The sequence below is a fragment of the Andrena cerasifolii genome, chromosome 2, assembly GCF_050908995.1.
Source record: "Andrena cerasifolii isolate SP2316 chromosome 2, iyAndCera1_principal, whole genome shotgun sequence".
Taxonomy (NCBI): domain Eukaryota; kingdom Metazoa; phylum Arthropoda; class Insecta; order Hymenoptera; family Andrenidae; genus Andrena; species Andrena cerasifolii.
Window position 1 is genome coordinate 9,557,813 of NC_135119.1, and position 17,184 is coordinate 9,574,996.

The window sequence follows — 17,184 nt, forward strand, 5'->3', positions numbered from 1 at the left end:
TAAACATTTCATGGTGGCCGTGGGGTTTTAGCGGGAAAAATATCACACAAACCCCGCCCGGGAAATTCTGCTCTGGAGGCGTAGGTGTCTTTTAAAGATTTGCCCACGTTAAAAAAATAAATAATTATTTCAAGCACTTGGAATTTTTCGAACGGTGCGTATCATTCGTAAACCATTGAGTATTGGAATCGCTGGAATGTAAACAGTGAATTGAAATGTTTTGTTGGTAGCAAAAAGAAGAGAAAGCTTGTAAATGCTTGAACATCTGGACCTGTACGATTAATTTAACGTTTTCCGAATACTAAGTCGTATTAATAGAAATAGAAGTATTTTCGTAAAATAAGGTAGAAAGAAGGAAGAGTTCTTCTGAACTTCACAAGTAAGAAGTATTGTAACTTCTTTCCGATACGTACGTACAAAACGATCCGATTCATAGTTTGCATTCGAATATGTCATCTTACTTACAAGGGAACATCCCGAACCCGGAAATTCATAAAATTCTGAAACTCTGTGAATATGTTGGGAATATCCTCCTGATTACAACGCAATTTTTGTTTGCTACCCAAATTAACTCTAAGGGGGTATATTTCACCCCTGAAAATTCGGTTATTTTCCGATTTTGTGTTATAACTCGTGAACTGCAAAATAAATTTTTCACCAAATGATAGATCTAATTAAAAGAAGTAACTTTTGTCTTGAAACTTCTTTTCTATCTCTTACAGTTTGCGAGTTATAACACCAAATCGGAAAATAACCGAATTTTCGGGGGTTAATTTCACCCGCTCCGGGTGAATTTGGGCAGCAAACAAAAATTGAGCTGTAATCAGAAGGAAATCCCCTACATATTCACAAAGTTACAGAATTTTTTGAATTTTCGGGTTTGGGATCTTCCCTTGTTAGTTGGACAGAATTTGTACTGGTTGCTCCAAAACAGTCACCCCACTCAAAGCAGTTTGTCTGTTTAAAACGTTCAAGTTATTCGAAGCAATCGAGCTGCTTCACTCTTGACAGTGGATAACACAGCCCGGGACTGTTTTTACCTATCAAATAATTTCACTCATACGATTGCCAAAATAAACTTTTATATTAGCTCTTTGCGGTTGTAAGTCTACTCTCAGCCACCAAAGCTTCTTTACCGTTCCAGTCGTATGTCTGCTCTCAGCCACCACAGCAGAGAACCTTACTGATATTACATTACACTAAGTTGACAAGCTTCGGAGATACACAGTTTTAATTATCGGTGATTAACGGTCCTCTGATCAGGATGGTGGCTGACTTTGTCGTTGCACCGCTGATTTCGGGAATTTTCGCGATTCTCGACCTTATTCTGCGATTTTTAAACGTTCGTAGCTCGGAGCAACGTTAACCGATTTTTATGAAATTTTAGGCACGTATACAACTTACTGCAATCTACAAACGGGTTTTTTGAATTTTCATTACAAGCTCACAAAAAAAAGTTTAAAAATCGACCTTTACTCTGCTTTTCGCTATTCCAACCAAATACATTTTTTTTTCAAAACGACGAAACGCGTCAGTTAGCAAACTAATCCTTCTAGCTTCTCAAAGAAACTCAAGTTGTTTGGACCAAATCTAAAAAAGTTATGCGATTTTAAAAAGTGTCCGAATATTAATGCGAGCCACTGTATGTAATTCAACCTATAATCTATACTATAGTTTATAAAAATCATTGAAATCGGTGAGCTAGACCCTTATTGGTATAACAACCAAAACATTTATATTAACGAACAAAAACTTGATAAAAAAAATTGAAAAGATATTTCAAATCAAGTGAATCACAGGTTCGCGTTGGTAAAGTAGTTACTTGAATTCAAGCGACTTGACTAATCTGAACGAGGCTTTATTACTGGCTAAGGAGCAAGGGCGGAATTGGAGATTTGGCGCCCCTAGGGTGAAAAGCGTCCGCCGCCCTTCCCGTGAAAATTCATCGAATATTTTAACTCAAAAGAGTTCAGCTAACCTTAAAATTAATTTAACACGACAACTTACATATGAGTTACTACCAATTTGCTACGTGAAAGAAAAAAGTTAATTGCTTTTTAAAGTTGTCTGAAGCCAGGCCTCCGTGTTTAACGTTTACCCTTCACTTTCGGTGTTAGGGAAAACAGATATGTGGACATTTTATTTTCCAACCGAAATCTACGCTGTTATCGTCGATGAAAAAATAAAAAGTTACAGGCAGAAACAGTTTGCCACCTTTTCCAATTTCTCTTCTAGGCCACAGTCTACTCAGCCTATACACATAAATTCGCCCTTGCTGAGGAGATTAATTTGGTATCGAGCAAGATCGATGGAAAGTGATTCAAAGGTGAGCGAAAGAATCGGATATCGATCGTGAGTTGCACCGACGACAGACGTTTGCGCCTCGCGGCAGAATAAAAACACAACAATCGGTACAGTCATGGCCTCTAACGAGGCGTGCTATTCCTTGCGACGACGCAGCGGTCAAACGACGATTCAAGAACTTATTATTGCAAAACGTAAGTGTGGTTACGTTAAAAGGCAGAAAACTTCGCCAGTTTGCGAGCATATAAGTAGGTATATGGTAAAAACCTTGTCCGATAATATCTACTTATCAGCGCCGCAATTGGCAACATTGTTCGGAAAATAATGGAACGCTGGCGTTTACGTATGCGACGTAATTTTTCAACACTTCTCGGACACGTCGGACAGTCCCAGGTAAACGAAACGTAGAACTCAGCCGCGCAGAAACGTCATTGATTGACCGTTCGTTTCGCTGCACGTGCTTGTACGATTCTGGCTGCCGAAGGTGCGTTTAGACCAAACGAACGAATGCTCGTCCGCCCCTCACTTCGACAGAATTCTTGCTCATTTAGTGTAAACAGCAATCGGCTGTGCGGTGGGGAGGGTGTTTGGACCTTAAATCTAAAATTGTTGCTTCGGGAAATTTATTAATTTACGAGATATTAATAAAAAAACTTTTAGTATTTCTGTTGACTTATTCCGACATTATGCATTTCACTTTCCAACTTGTTCTGGATATTAGTATTGGTTGGGGCTAGATTAGTGCGGGGGGCGCGTAAAGCGATGTAAGTTTGGAGATTTCAACCAGAAACATGGAGATGCGATCCATCCTATTATACAGGGGCGGATACCTATCACTTTATTGATAGGCAATACTCTAGGGGGGTGATTCTACAGGCCAAAATAAGACGAAAATATAGAATACAATTTTTTAATATCGCGCTTCGTTTTCGAGCAAATTGGCTTTGAATTTCAGCTAAATATGCTTGCCATTAAAGTGCCTGAGGGGCAGGCGGAGGTAAGGGGAACGCGTCCAGCTGTCCGTAGGACAAATTGGGGGAAGGGCAGGAGGAAACCCCGTTAGGGCTACGTATATGCAGTTCAGAAAAATAATTTGTAAAAAAAAAATTAACAATAATTTTTTATTAATATTTCGGAAACTAAAAAATTCCCGAAGCTACAATTTTAGATTTAGGATCCACACCCCCTGCCCACCCATCCCCTCAAGCCTCGCGTCGATCGGCCACTGAGGCCGTTCGGAAGTATGTCCCAGCAATCTTCACTTGCAACTCTTCGTCACTTGGATTTTGTCGAAGTGAGGGGCGAACGAGCATTCGTTCGTCTGGTCTAAACGCATCTTGAGCAACAGGCCAAACTCTAACAATATAGCTTCCGAACAACGGTTACGCGCTCCCCCTCCCGTAATACCGTTAACGTTATCGGGAACTCTTTCTCTCCCGAAAATTGGGACACTTTCACTGTCGCGTGAAAGACTCGGCGCTTAGGCCGGCCATATTTCATCGGGGCTACAAAGGAGGCCCAGTGCCGTTTGTCCGCAGGTCACTACTTTTAAATTACAGTACTCGTCGGATCGCGCAGCTTTGTTGCAGCACACGTTTCGTATAACTTCAACGAGCCGGGTACGTTCAACGTATCAAAAAGAAACGATCGTCTCGGTTCTTGTAAAATATGCAGGCCCGCGGCGCGGCGTCCTGGTTCCCCCCCGTATTTCGCTTGAAATCCGAACGCGCTCAATGGGCTGCCCATGAGTAATACTTTTACTCGAGCAACATGAAGCGTTATGAAGAAAAGGAAAGAAGAAACTGTTCGGTCCGGTGGACGAAGGACGACCTTTACAGTCGTTATCGCCACTTACGAAATAACGTGCTATCGAAATGCGTCGTTTGTCCGCGAGTTCGATTAATCCTCGATGATTCAAGGCCAGCTCGGCCAGCGAAACAATTCTTTCGTTACACATGGCATACATTTTCTTTTCTACATTCTCTCTCTCTCTCTCTCTCTCCCTCTCCCCCCGTCTCTCGCTCTCTCTCTCTCTTTTATTCTACAGCGTCACGCAGAGAGTGAGTAGGTAGCGAAAGAGTAGGCCAAGCGAGCGAGCGAGAAGCAGGCGAGTCCTGAAGGGGCCTCGAGTATACACGATAGATGAAAGTGAAAGGGAAGGTAGAAAGGGTTGGCGGACGTATATACTCGTGGCCGCTGTTACTCGGCAATGTACTCGGCCGCGGGGGCCCAGAGCGCAAGATTTACAATCGCCACGAGCCAGAACGGGCCAGAAACCAAGGAAAATACCACCAGCCAGTCGCGAGTACCTGCGCCAACTAACAAATCACGATACTAACCGCGATAGCCTGCATGCGCCGTCTAGCTGCGGAACCCTTCGTCTTCAAAATTGGCCAAAAAATGCATTCTCCGCTTCCTCTCGTTTATTCATCTATCTCCATCCCCTCCGCCGACGATATTACAAACGGAGATCGTTTAAGGGATAAAAATAAGCGAACACGAGCGATTCTAAATTTAGTAGTAGCCGAGCAAAAATCGCACAGATATCGGCAACGCCAGCGTAATATTTCACTTCGTTCTTTCAAGTGTTTTACCGTCATTCCCCTTGAATGGAAGTGGCTCGTTACACGTACAGTGCACGCGAGCGACACGTATACGCGTCCGTAATTGACTTTTCAGTCGACCAGAAAGAGATTGTTGTGTGTTTTATCGGGGGCCGCGTGGGTGGAAATGCTCCCCGCACGACTCTGCAGGCTTCACCAGCATTTTCTGTTACATGGCTGTCGCGATCGAAATAGGCGGCCCAAGAGTCCCAGTTTTGGACTCCGTTGCCCTCTATTTCCGCGTCCCTTGAAATTGCCAGCATGCGATTTACAGTTGGCGTAATTCGCATCGTCAAGAGATTGCGTCATTAGACGACTGTACGATCCAGACGATATTGGGCCTCGCGTCCGACGCCAGAAGGGGGCACTGGCGTGTTTCGTAAACCTTTAGCGACCGTTGAAAAAACGTGAGTGGTGTTCTATTGGAAGCTAATCCGACGAATATGTTTCATAATAGGACCTGCTATGTACGTGACACGTCGCCGGAATTCTCGGTCCCCTCTCAGAAGTCAAATATTCAATGTTGCGAAAGCCATGGCCAAACACGTTCGCTGTAGAAATATCGATTAGGCAGAGAGCTGTTTCTATCGGTCACCTCCATGCAGAGATGCTGGACTTTCTTCAAATCAACAAGTAGCGTCTTTCTTTTGGCGCGCAAGCAGAAACGAGCTGCCGGGAAGAGCGAAACAAACGCACCACCGTATTTAGCGCGATCGACAGAAATTTCATCGCGCTATGTAATCGTATCTGCCAATTCGGCGAGACGGCTCGAGTGAAAGTGCACCGCTTGCCGGTGAAACATTTTTGCCTAACGTTTTAAGCCATTAAAATCGCCTGGCCGAGTTTTATCGCGAGGCGGGCGCCTATGATTTTCATTTCATCTGGAAACAAGGGTCCAGTTTTAAGTTCATTTCTTGCTTGCCAGCGTTACGTAATCGCGAACTATTGCCGCAACCTCGAAGGAGCGCCAGCGAATTTCAACCATTTTGGGCTTTGGGCAACTCGTACGATTTAAGGGGGCCGTTTGAACATTTGTCCGTGGCGACTGAATGGTTTTGTCTGTGCAAGATTGCGGGACATCTATCGATCTTGCGGAGTGATTGACTTGCTTTCTCTTACGCCAGACCATCGACAGTTTTGGGGGGATCTAAGCTGACCGGACACAATCCTGACGCGAAAACACCTAGACCTGTTTTTTTTTGAAAATTCTACCTTCACTTATTCCGAGGATATCCAAGCTACTGATAGGGAAAGCAGGAAAACGTTCCCAGTCTATTTATTAGTCCGAAGGCTGTCGATAACCACAGATAAGAAATGAAACGAGAATAACACGGACAGAAGTCTCTCCTCTTCTCATTTGCCATTTGCTCAGGCGAACATCGATCTTTTCGCGAAATTCATATTTCACAAAAGTAGGTGCACCCAATTAAACAAACCCTCCTCGAGATTGCTAACCGAGAAACTCCCATTCGAAAGTTCGATGCTGAAACGATGAAGAATTAAAAGGTTCCGGTGAAGCGAGTCTTCTCTCTTACGTATGCAGATGCACCTATGTACATGTGCACCGAAAAACCATAAGAGACGATAATCCGCCGCAGCTCACATCCACGGACCGATGGTGTGCGCCGAGGACGAGGGCCCAGATTATCAAGATCCAAAAGCAGAAAACGGTGGCTGAAGAACGAGACTAAGGACTTCCTCTCTCTCGCGGTGCGAATCGCACGCGCGGATTCCCACGGTGTTGAGATAAGGCAGCGCAGAGATAAAGAGAGGCGCAGAGAGAACACCGGGAGAGATGGTGATGGGGAAACGAAATAAAAAGAGGAAGAGAGGGTCGGCGGGGAGGGGGGTTGCGGGTGGGGGAGGAGGAAAGAGAAAGAACGAGCGGAGAGAGGAGAAGGAAAAAGGGTGGCGCGGGTGGGGTGGGGGATAGAGGGGTGGGGGGAAGGGAGAGGGAATAGAGAAAACGGCGAGGACGATGTGGGAAAAGAGGAAGCTAATCAGAAGCGGAAGTACGCTCTGGCGAGGCCCGAGGCCTTGAGAAGCATATTCAGCCGCGCAGCTTTTAGCTCTCTTAATTGCAACTTCATTTAACATGCCCTACACAACGAAACGTTCGGCCAATCGGAGGCCTCCGTGCCGCGAAGCCGCGTCTTAATAACCGCCTTATCGTTCGCCAAAGGAACGTCTGAGAAGGGAGCAACCGCAGGCGGAGCGTGGAAGGTGAAAATGTTCCGAGACCACGCTGCAAGGCTTGCGAGAAAACGCGACGCTCCTTTAACGAGTCTGGCCGTTAAGGGTAGGCCGATTCGGCCCGGCCCCCTCCGACCACAAACTTTTCGTCGCCACTCGTTCCTCCCGTTCGGAATGGGAATCAGTTTGTAAACGCGGAGTTGTAATAATTGGACGGAACCGTGCTTGCTGGGGCTTATTAGCGCTAGAGCTACGGGGCCCTTTCCTGTTATTGATTGTAATCAAGATCTTGCGGGTATGCACAAGTGGGTAATTCCATATAATTCAAGGTCAGGGTTTGTTAACAGTTCCTGGCTGTATTTCACTTCTAGGCGCTAGTTGCAAATGTACTATTGCAGTATGTATTCCCAGTCGACAGCGTGGCAAAGATAGTGTATGTAGTGATAATAAATATTTTGTTTGAAGCTAGGGGTAGCAATGAAGGTTGGGCGACCATCTCCCACCGTCTCCCTTGGTGGCTACCGATTACTTTTGTTTGAGCGTTCGTCATGGAATAGGTCGCTTGACCTGATGCGTTAATATTAAGTACTCACACTGATTATGTTTTTTATTTTATTTTACTTTACTTTATTTTCTAAAGCTTACATTTATATTGTGCGTCATGCTTTGTATCTTTTGCATTCTAAAGGGTTACCCGTTAATAATAATAATAATAATAATAATAATAATAATCTCTCCTATTGTGCGGTTATTAAACTGTGTTTCATATAGGAGCGTACCAACGCACTGATTTGCGACCGATCTGCGCAGCTCCCACGGATCTGACACACGCGATTGGTCGTAGCACTTTCGCGATTGGTCGTAGCACTCTCCCTGCCGGTTTACTGCCAATCAACAGTGTATCCCTGCGCGAAACGAGTACGCTCTAATGTGGAACGCAGTGTGGTTGTTTCAGGGATTAGAGCAGTTTCGTGATACGGAGCACGCCGCGTTGATGTAAATTTCACGACTGCGATTATTTTATTGTGGAAATAGGTTAATTGTTCGCGGACGTACTTGGAATTAATAACAACGGCATAATACTATATTAGAAGCCCATTTAGAGGCAATATATTTGTACATCCGTTGTGCACGTCGTATTTCCATAACACCTCGCAGAAAAATATGCAGAAGAGCTGTACGTACACGCGATACCACGCTACACCGAGCCCTGATTATAGTTATCTCCCCGACACCTGTATTAGTTACCATCGGCTCGCGATAATCGAGTTTCTACTATCAACTCCGAACACATCTCTGCAACGATAATTCGGCGCGCTGCAGTTTCGCTATGATCTAATCTAATCAATGAATTGGCGATTTTATTGCAGAAATTTCAGCCCGAATATGAACAAAACGATTGTGTAACCAAAAAAAAAAAAAAACACCTCCGATCACTCGAGCACTTTAAACGTACAGGTGTTTAAAATGGATAAAAATTCGTGAAATGTTTAATGAACAGAGAAGGAGGAAACGCGTCGTCTACCTGCTGGTCACGATTACGAGACGAAACGTAAACTAGTCTTGTGTAAGATCAGATGGAAGTGACTCACGACTGATTTAGTTGACCGTGTGTATCGATCAGTGAAATTAATCGGCACTGATAGACGAGAGTAGCAGATTGTTTTCGACCAGATATCACGGCCAATCGAGCGGCCGACGCTCATTACCGGCATCCTCGTTAATTAATCGCTCGAAAGTCGCAATTGCCTGTTGTAATGAAACAATGATTCACTAATCGATGGACACGCAACACAGATAACGCGATCAGAAGTCGTGTACAAACGTTGCTAATCGTAAAACGTTCGTTTATCTACTTGTGTAATAATTTATTAGACGAATAGATTGAATATCCAAGTATTTCGACGGAATGAAACTTTTAGCGCCACTGATCATCAGATAAGTTATCACATGTCATGGAATATTGGATTGTTGCAGTGTTTTCTTGTATTTTTTAGAGAAATTAAAAGGCAAATTTTATATGTGGAACTAAAACGTTTAATAAATATATATATAAAATATTGGCATATTTAGTAGGGTGGGGTGGGGCTAAAAGTCCGGCGGATAAAAAGTCCCGGATTCAAAATCTCTATTCCTAAGCAATGTATTGAGTTTCGCAGTATACTATGCAAAAGGCGAGAAGAAACGGAGGTGACTACAGAGTCGCCAGTCGCTCCTGGACGTTCCTGCGAATTACACGACGCCATCATTTTATGCATTGAAAACCAAAAGAAATACGTCGTCTTTATTGTTTCATACGAAGTATGATATTGTTTATTGCTGAATGATAATATTTTCTAACGTATAACAGAAAATAACAATATCAACAAACGAACTTCGTGGACGTAAAGAATGATAACTATAGTTTATACAAACTAACACCAGACATCTCTAGATAGTTATTACTAAATTTTACATAGGTTTATATGAAAAACGGGACTTTTAGCCCCACCCTACCCTATATCTCTGATCTCCCAAGTCAACTTTCAATTTTTTTCGCGCGCACAGGGCCGAAGGAAACCACACTCAGATATTGCGACCGAAATGCTGTTTTAAAAAAAAAAAAGGAGAAGACTCTCTGGCCAACTGAATTCCTTTCTGTTAAGGAAAGTATTTGATACGTTTAATTTGTTAAGGAAAGCATTTAATATATTATACGCATTGCAAATTATCTGCCCAGAAAGTAAAAGGTGAAAGTAAAGATTCTTAGATCATGACGTATAAATGGAAGCATTCCAGTCGCAGATGGCAAAACATAGACTGCGCTCCGAAACGCGAGGAAAGGATCGATTGTTCTTTTCGCCGCGCACCAGCCGGGGAATTCTATCGATGATTGGTCGCCTTTCTTTTATTATAGTCGGGGAAAGAATGCACGGCTGACGCACCGGTAGAAAAAGTAGAATTAACCCGGAATTTCGACCGGTTCACCTTTCAAACTTGACCGTAATTTCTGTTTGCATGGGTATATTTATATGAATGCAAACCCCTGTATGCGCCCAGGCTACGGGAGATCGCGACATAAATATATCCGGCAGATAATGGCCACATGAATACGAAATGACGAACGTACAGACGCCTTTCGACCAGCTCGACCTTGACTCGGGATCGCTTTTTCTTTACGATCCGTCATCGCGAGCCATTGATGACCACATCGGGCTCGCCAGCGCCTCCTTCATCTTTTTTTCTGAAAAACAGTTGCGCAACTAACGCTCATACGACCATGGAACACCTGAACTTGAATTACACGTTCGGAGGAAGTTTTTCTAGCGTTATATAATCGAGTCGGCGATATCAATAAACACGCTCGAAATTCTGCTAATTATAGAAAAGCGACGATCGTTCCTAGACAACAATGACCAGAATGGCGGTAATGGAATTGAAAGTAATGTTCGACGATATTAACCTGTTTTACGTTCTTTTTTTTGCTCACGTTACACTTGCACCAGAAAATGTAGCCTGATACTATATCCTCCTGTACATTCGCAACGGAATAAAGGCATACATCGGCTAACAAGGTTTGCTTATTACACGCTTTTCGGTTGAGGTAGGAGCTACTTTCGCAAAGTCACTCGCAGAGTTTGTTCCACAATTCAGTCGCCGGTATTCTCTTAGTCAGTGTAGTCCCTTAAAATCCATCTGTCTGCCTCTATGTGTGTTAAGGTGCGGTTAAACATGTGCAATGCGCGCTACAGAACACCATTGCAAGGGTCGATTCTTATGGTTCTGGGCGCAACGTAGGACCTCGCACCGTAGGTTGAGTGTTCGGCGCGCAATGCGCGCTGTTGCACATGTTTGACTCCGCCTTTAGAGATCACGTTCGACTTTTTGCCGCCAGTTACGTCCGGAAATTTAATTTACACTGTCTCTCGCATCTGATCGAACTGGCATTTAGTTATCCTTCGCAGTTTGCCCTTTCCTTGACAGGCGAAAATATTATCGAGTTACAGAAGGCGAGCCAAAAAATTGGGAAACCCCTTCGAACCTCTTGCAGTCCCGTTTTCAACGTTCCCCTCTTCTGGCGCGCTTATAACCGCGCAGTTTGCCCACGCTACGAATCGTTGCGTCGCGTACAAATTCTATGCAAATGTTATCAGCCGTATCGCTTAAGTTGTGCGTACAAAGAGCTACATTTGTCGTGGTAAGTAGCGAGATTTGCAGAATCGCTGCGTATCGCGATTTAAATCGACTCACTCAGATAACGGAGCGTCCGACGAGATGTTTACATTGGAGTAGTCCCCAAGCTCAGAAATAGCCGCTATTCATGAATCATAGGTCTTGATATGTGTGGGGAATAAACAAAATGGCTGTCGCGCGTAATTGCGTTAGAAAATTAAATGTATGCTGCGTGCTCCTCACCTTGCGATTTTGATCGTCCGCGCGTTATCCAATATGGTATCCAAAGTAAAAAACGTGTTGGCGAACGTTGGACTTTCTTAAGACTCTCTCGAGGAGTCATGAAGCATCTCCACGAGCCGACGACCCGAAATCCCGTGATAGCGGCGACGAGAACGACGGTGCATACACGTGACGTACATTGATATACCGCAGCATGGATCACCACAGGCACGAGAAACAGATCGTCGCGGTGCGTCGCAGTGGAACGCGGACGAACCGATTGAACACGAACAGAGCGGGTGTACCGAACAGCTGAAAAATGCGGGACAATATCGGAGCTGGCACTGAATATCACTTTACACTGGGTGCACACGACCACACAGCCGCGACGCACGATAGAAGGTGTCGTCGAACCGACTTCTTTTCTTCAAGAATCCTCGAGAAGATGATCAGAGTCGAGAGTCTTGGTGAATGCAGCCGACGATCAGGAACGGTATTTGGAGTCAGCCGTTCTTCGTATCCTGATAGCCTGATCGCACATATCGCGAAATATCGCACGTGATCTCGTGGGACGTATCTGGCTATCCTAGTTCGTTGCACGGCACCCTGCGGGACCAGGGGTGCGATCGAGACATAGCCAAGTGTATCGTGTACGTGAATTAAGAGCCGGATGACGATGACGATGACGATGACGGCGACGACGACGATGACGACGACGGCGACGGCGACGGCGACGACGTGGAGAACTTTTTTCCAACGGGGTCTGCTCCGTTGGCTGTCCAGGGTCAACCGGCTGGCTCCGCGCGCGGCACTTTTACCCGTTGGGTACTCTCAAGGACTCGGAGGTGGCTCCTATTCCTTTCTCTTATCCTTTCGCGCGCGCGCCTTTTTTATCCCGCTAACCTTTTTAAGCGCACTTTTAATTCCGCTCGGCCGCGTGTCTCCGTGCGGCGTTCATAAGGACGGTGGAAACTTATTATAAACGAATGGGAATCGGGTGTAGATCGTCGCGGGAGGCGCGTGTCCACTGACGATACACCGGGAAAATCCAGTTCCGCAGGGGCGAGGCAGAGTTCGGGGATTAGAAAAGTACACGGTGATAGAGGCGAGAAAGAAAACAAGTGGATCCAGCCACATCCGGATCGTCTTTCAGACTCGTCCTCCGCTACCGTCGTATCCCGGCTGCGACACCACTACCGTGTTTCTTTTTCCTATTTCACCTCTAGGTGACTTCTTTCACGATTCGCACGTCGTCCACTTCGTCGTCGTCCACCCTCGAGAGGATTCAGTACTTGTGCTCGAACACCGTATCTCCTCCGCGTATCGTTGCCTTACAATTCTTTACGACGGATCACCGTGGTCTCTCTCTCTCTCTCTCTCTCTCTTCTCTCTCTCTCTCTTTTCTCTCTCTCTCTTTTCTCTCTCTCTCTCTTCTCTCTCTCTCTCTCTTGCGCGCGCGCCTGCTTCTCTTCTTCCTCTCTGCCTCTCCCTTTCTCTGTCTCCTTTCTCTTCTGGTTTTGTAATCTGTTTTACGAAACTTCTGTAAGCCCGGACGCGGCGCGGCACGAGCGAGCGTGGCGCGATCGCTGAATTAAGAGACGGGCTTGAATTCTGCCATGAAATCGGCTGGCAGCCTGGTTACAACGCTCACAGGGCGTAGGGTATCCTGGTGTTACTCTCTCGTCGTCCCGGAAGCAGGGTTACCGGTAGATCACAAGCGTTGACCTTGAGCACTCGCGTTTGATAGCGCACGACGCGGACCATACGAGGACGATCGTTCCCATTGCTTTCTTCTTCATCGGATGGCACAGTGAATTCGAACGGGAACGGTCGCGTTCGGGCGCGCGTGTCCACCGTATGCGCGCGCTCTTTCACCTGTTTTCGTCGCGAGAGACCGGGGAACACGGCACCGTGCACCGCCGTCCAATCGAAATTAGACACAGATTTCACGAAGCAGCGGACTAGAAATGTTGTTACACAATTGCACAGCTCTTTTTCGCGCTCTCTCGTTTCCCCGTTCGCGTATCGCTTCGTTTTGTCCAGTTCCACCGTTCCAATTCGCGACAATCACCGTGTTCCTTCCGCGGGAATGTTGCCCGCGATCGGCTCGCTGTTACGAGACACGTCGAAGAGAAACAACTCGAAGGTGGGACCAAATCCGAAAGCCGTCGAGAGAAAGACACTGGGGGAGAGAGAGAGAGAGAGAGAGAGAGAGAGAGAGAGGAGACAGACAGAGAAAGAGAGAGGGAGAGTGAGGCAGGAATATTCGGCTATGCCCAGCCTACGAGACAGGATCGGATTTTAGCGCGCTCCGCACGCGCTCCCGCGAGCCCAAGTCGGCGGTTTCAACTTTTACTTTCAGCTCTTACACAACGCGGCCCGCTCTTGCTTGGTACGTAAGCGGCAACCGAGCACCGGAGCCTCGCTCTTCGTTTCAAAGCTTCTTCTTTCCCTCGTCTCTGCCTTTCCTTCGGCCCCTTTCTCCTTCCCCTATCCACCTATGTAGATTGCCACGTTCAAACTGTGCTCCGATATTTCGCGTTGACGGCAACTCCTCCAGTTCGCGGATAAATTCCCTGGATTTTGAAAGTGAGCGCGGTCGATGGTACGGTCCACTGGCCGCTCAAACATCTGGCATTCTTCCGGAATACCGAAAGGACTCTCGGGGCACGCAGCCCGGACCTGTCTGAAGAGCACGTGCGTCGACAAAAGCACGTGCGGACGAGCACGTGTCTGGTGTTTTCGTTCAGTGAGAACGCGCACACGAACCACCTCGATAACGGCCGCGCTGTTGCGAACGTTTCGCGAAATCACAGACCAAAGTCGGCGGATTTCGCGCCTCCGAACGATGCACGATCGAGTCGACACATTCCCATGAGAACCCGGAAGGTGAACGAAAGCCAGGAGCCACGTGGCCTCCCGACGATGACTCGCGGCGAAAAACAACAACGACGTTGTTGACACCAATGTTGACAGCGTTGCGTCGATTTCCCCGATTATTTTTCGCACTGCACATACTCTATACACTCGCGTATGTACACAGAGTCGACACACCCGATCAAAACGATATGTGTTTTTCGCGCGTGGCCTTTCTTTCTCACTTCGCCGGAGGACTTCTTCAGGGAGAGAGGGTCTCTTCCGGTCTCCGCGGTGTGTCTCACTGCTCCTCGCTCCGTCGTAACTTTTGCGCAAAGCCGAGACCCTCTCTTACTCTTTACCCCTCTCTCTCTCTCTCTCTCCCCCTCTCTCTCTTTCTCTCTCTCTATCTATCTATCTATCTCTCTCTCTTTCTCTCTCTCTCTTTCTCTCTCTTTCTCTCTCCCTCTCTCTCTTCCTATCTATCTATCTATCTATCTATCTATCTATCTATCTATCTATCTATCTATCTATCTATCTATTTCTCTATCTATCTATCTATCTATCTATCTATCTCTCTTTCTCTCTCTCTCTCTCTCTCTTTTCCTCCCTCTCTTTCTCTCACAACACCTCTTTCTTTCTCTCTCCTTCTGTTGCTCTTTCGCTCTTTCTCTTTCTCTGTCTGGTCCTAGGTAAACGCGGAGAGAGGTAGACTGGGCAGTCAGCAAGAGATGGTGGTGGTGGTGGTGGTGGTGGTGACGATGGTGGTGGTTGATACGATGCGTTGGTATGGTGGCACACGATACTGCTCGAATCGTGTATATACCAGCCACCGATCGGGACGTCAGGACGGTGACGGTGACGATAGTGACAATGGTGGTAGTGACTGTGCAGTGATGGTGGTGGTGGTAGAGAAGAGGCCAGGTGGGCCCCGTGGCTTACAGGCGAGCCCAGAAAGGGTTGAGGGTCCGAAAAGCACGGTTCTCTCTCTCTCGAGAACTCCCGGTGGAATACTCACGCTAGAGAGGAGGCCTCGCGAGCCTTGTGAGTTCGTTTGTAAAGGGACCGTAGTATTGGTTCCTCGTCGAGTGGCACCTCTTCTCTTCTCTCTCGCTCTCTCACCCGTTCTCCCTCTACCTATCTCTTTCCTACGCTTACTCTTTCCTCCCACCATCGCTCTTCCACCACCGCCTTCCTCTACTCTCCCTTTCCCCACTGGTGCTCTCACTATTACATTACAAATAGCTCTCTTGCCTAGGCCACGTTTGTGAGGTGTTGCTCCTTCCTTGTACGTTTATGCAAGCCGTCGAGTGTGCGCGGCTGCATCGATTTACGTGTGTCGTGTATGGCCCGTGTACGTGCTAACTGTGGCTTTCATACACATCCACAAACTGTCGTATGTACGATAGGAGTAGACACATCGGCTGTCTTCCTCCGTTACTCTTTCGTCCTCCCCCCCGCCTCTCTCTTTCTCTCTCCCTCTCTATTTCTCCCCCTCTCGCCGTGTCTTTCTCGTTTCTCTATCTAGCCGTATGCACAAGTCCTATTTGGACGTTGATGTGCGCGCGTACACGCACATACGGGAATCGCAATCGTCCTATACGCTGTGTCTTCATCCTTGTCGCTCAGACGCGGTTGAATAGAGGACCTCTTTGTCACGGTAATGGTGTAATAGAAGGCTACGCTTGTGCCCGCGCACGTAACACGTAAGAATGAAGCGAGTGCTTCGCAGACCTCTGTGCGCTTCTCTTTCTCTTCCCTTCTTTCTCTTCCTTCCTCTTTTCTTCGACAACCCTCCCCACCCCTAGCCCTTCGTTTCCGTTCTTTCTGCTCGTCCTCCTGTGTCCACGTTATGCCTCTCTATAATCTCTGTCTCCTACTACCGTTTCGTCCGTCTTGCTCTACCATCGACACGAACTTCATCTTTTGCTTTTCTTCTCCCCCCCCCCCTCCGCCGCGTCCTCCCACCCTCTCCCACTCTTTGTCTTTCCCGCTTCTTTTCTCGCTCCACCACGGTTCTGTTCGCACGAGCGAACGCGCTTGCGCGATTCTTTAGTCTCCCGCGGACCGAGGAGAGCCACTTCCCTCTTCCTTCCCTTTCCTCCTTCATTTCTCTCTTTCTCTAGACACTAGATCGCTCTCGCTCCTTTTGCTGACCTTCCAACCCGTCTATTCTTCTCGCCACCTATCGCTCCCACGTGCTTTCTTCCTCTTGAAAATATTGGCCCACCATCGGCCAGCTGACCCAATCGAGACCCGCGCGGCTTGCGCGTAAGCCTCCTTTTTCATACGGAGGAATTATTATGTCGTTGCTCTAGTTATGCATCGGACACGCTTTCAACCGTGATCGATAGTGAAATGCTTGAACGACTCGCTGGTAAACACCTTCGGCTTCAGGTTCCTCCGCGTTTACTTTAATTGCGGGCTTAGCTCGTGATAGAAGCATCTTTAAACACTCTCGCCACTGTACTGGTCTTAAACGTCAGTTTAATGCTTAAAAATACTTAAAAAGTCTTCATTCTCTCTTTACACGTACACAGGTGCTACTCGCCCGTCACTCACTTGACGTAGGTATTCTATTTTCGATGGATGAACAGGGGCGACGATAATTGTTCGCCATTCCACAACAGCTCGCGGAGCGGCGATGTTTATCCGAACCTCAACGCCAACGGCTATTTCAATTGCTCCAAATTGATAGGCACGTTTCCGTGTCACGGCTTTGTGAAATCTCGTCGTTACTGAAACACCAAACGGACTTGCCGCTCCCTCCCCCCGTAAAATCCTTTCGTTTATCTCCTACAGATTCACGACAACCGTACGTTCGTTTCATTAACGAAACCTTTAGCTCGTGAGC

At 46.8% G+C, this 17,184-nt stretch overlaps 1 protein-coding gene across 3 annotated transcripts in view; it reads right to left on the reverse strand.

Annotated features, from left to right (window-relative positions):
• Positions 1-15,812, reverse strand: part of Ken (zinc finger and BTB domain-containing ken and barbie protein) — a 36,816-nt gene extending 21,004 nt beyond the window's left edge. For 2 of the 3 annotated variants that reach the window (XM_076807428.1, XM_076807427.1), the window contains exon 1: positions 11,496-15,812. The gene's annotated coding sequence lies outside the window, so the exon portion shown is untranslated. The remainder of the gene's footprint in view (positions 1-11,495) is intronic. The other variant, XM_076807429.1, reaches the window with a different exon arrangement.
• Positions 15,813-17,184: the final 1,372 nt, after the last annotated feature.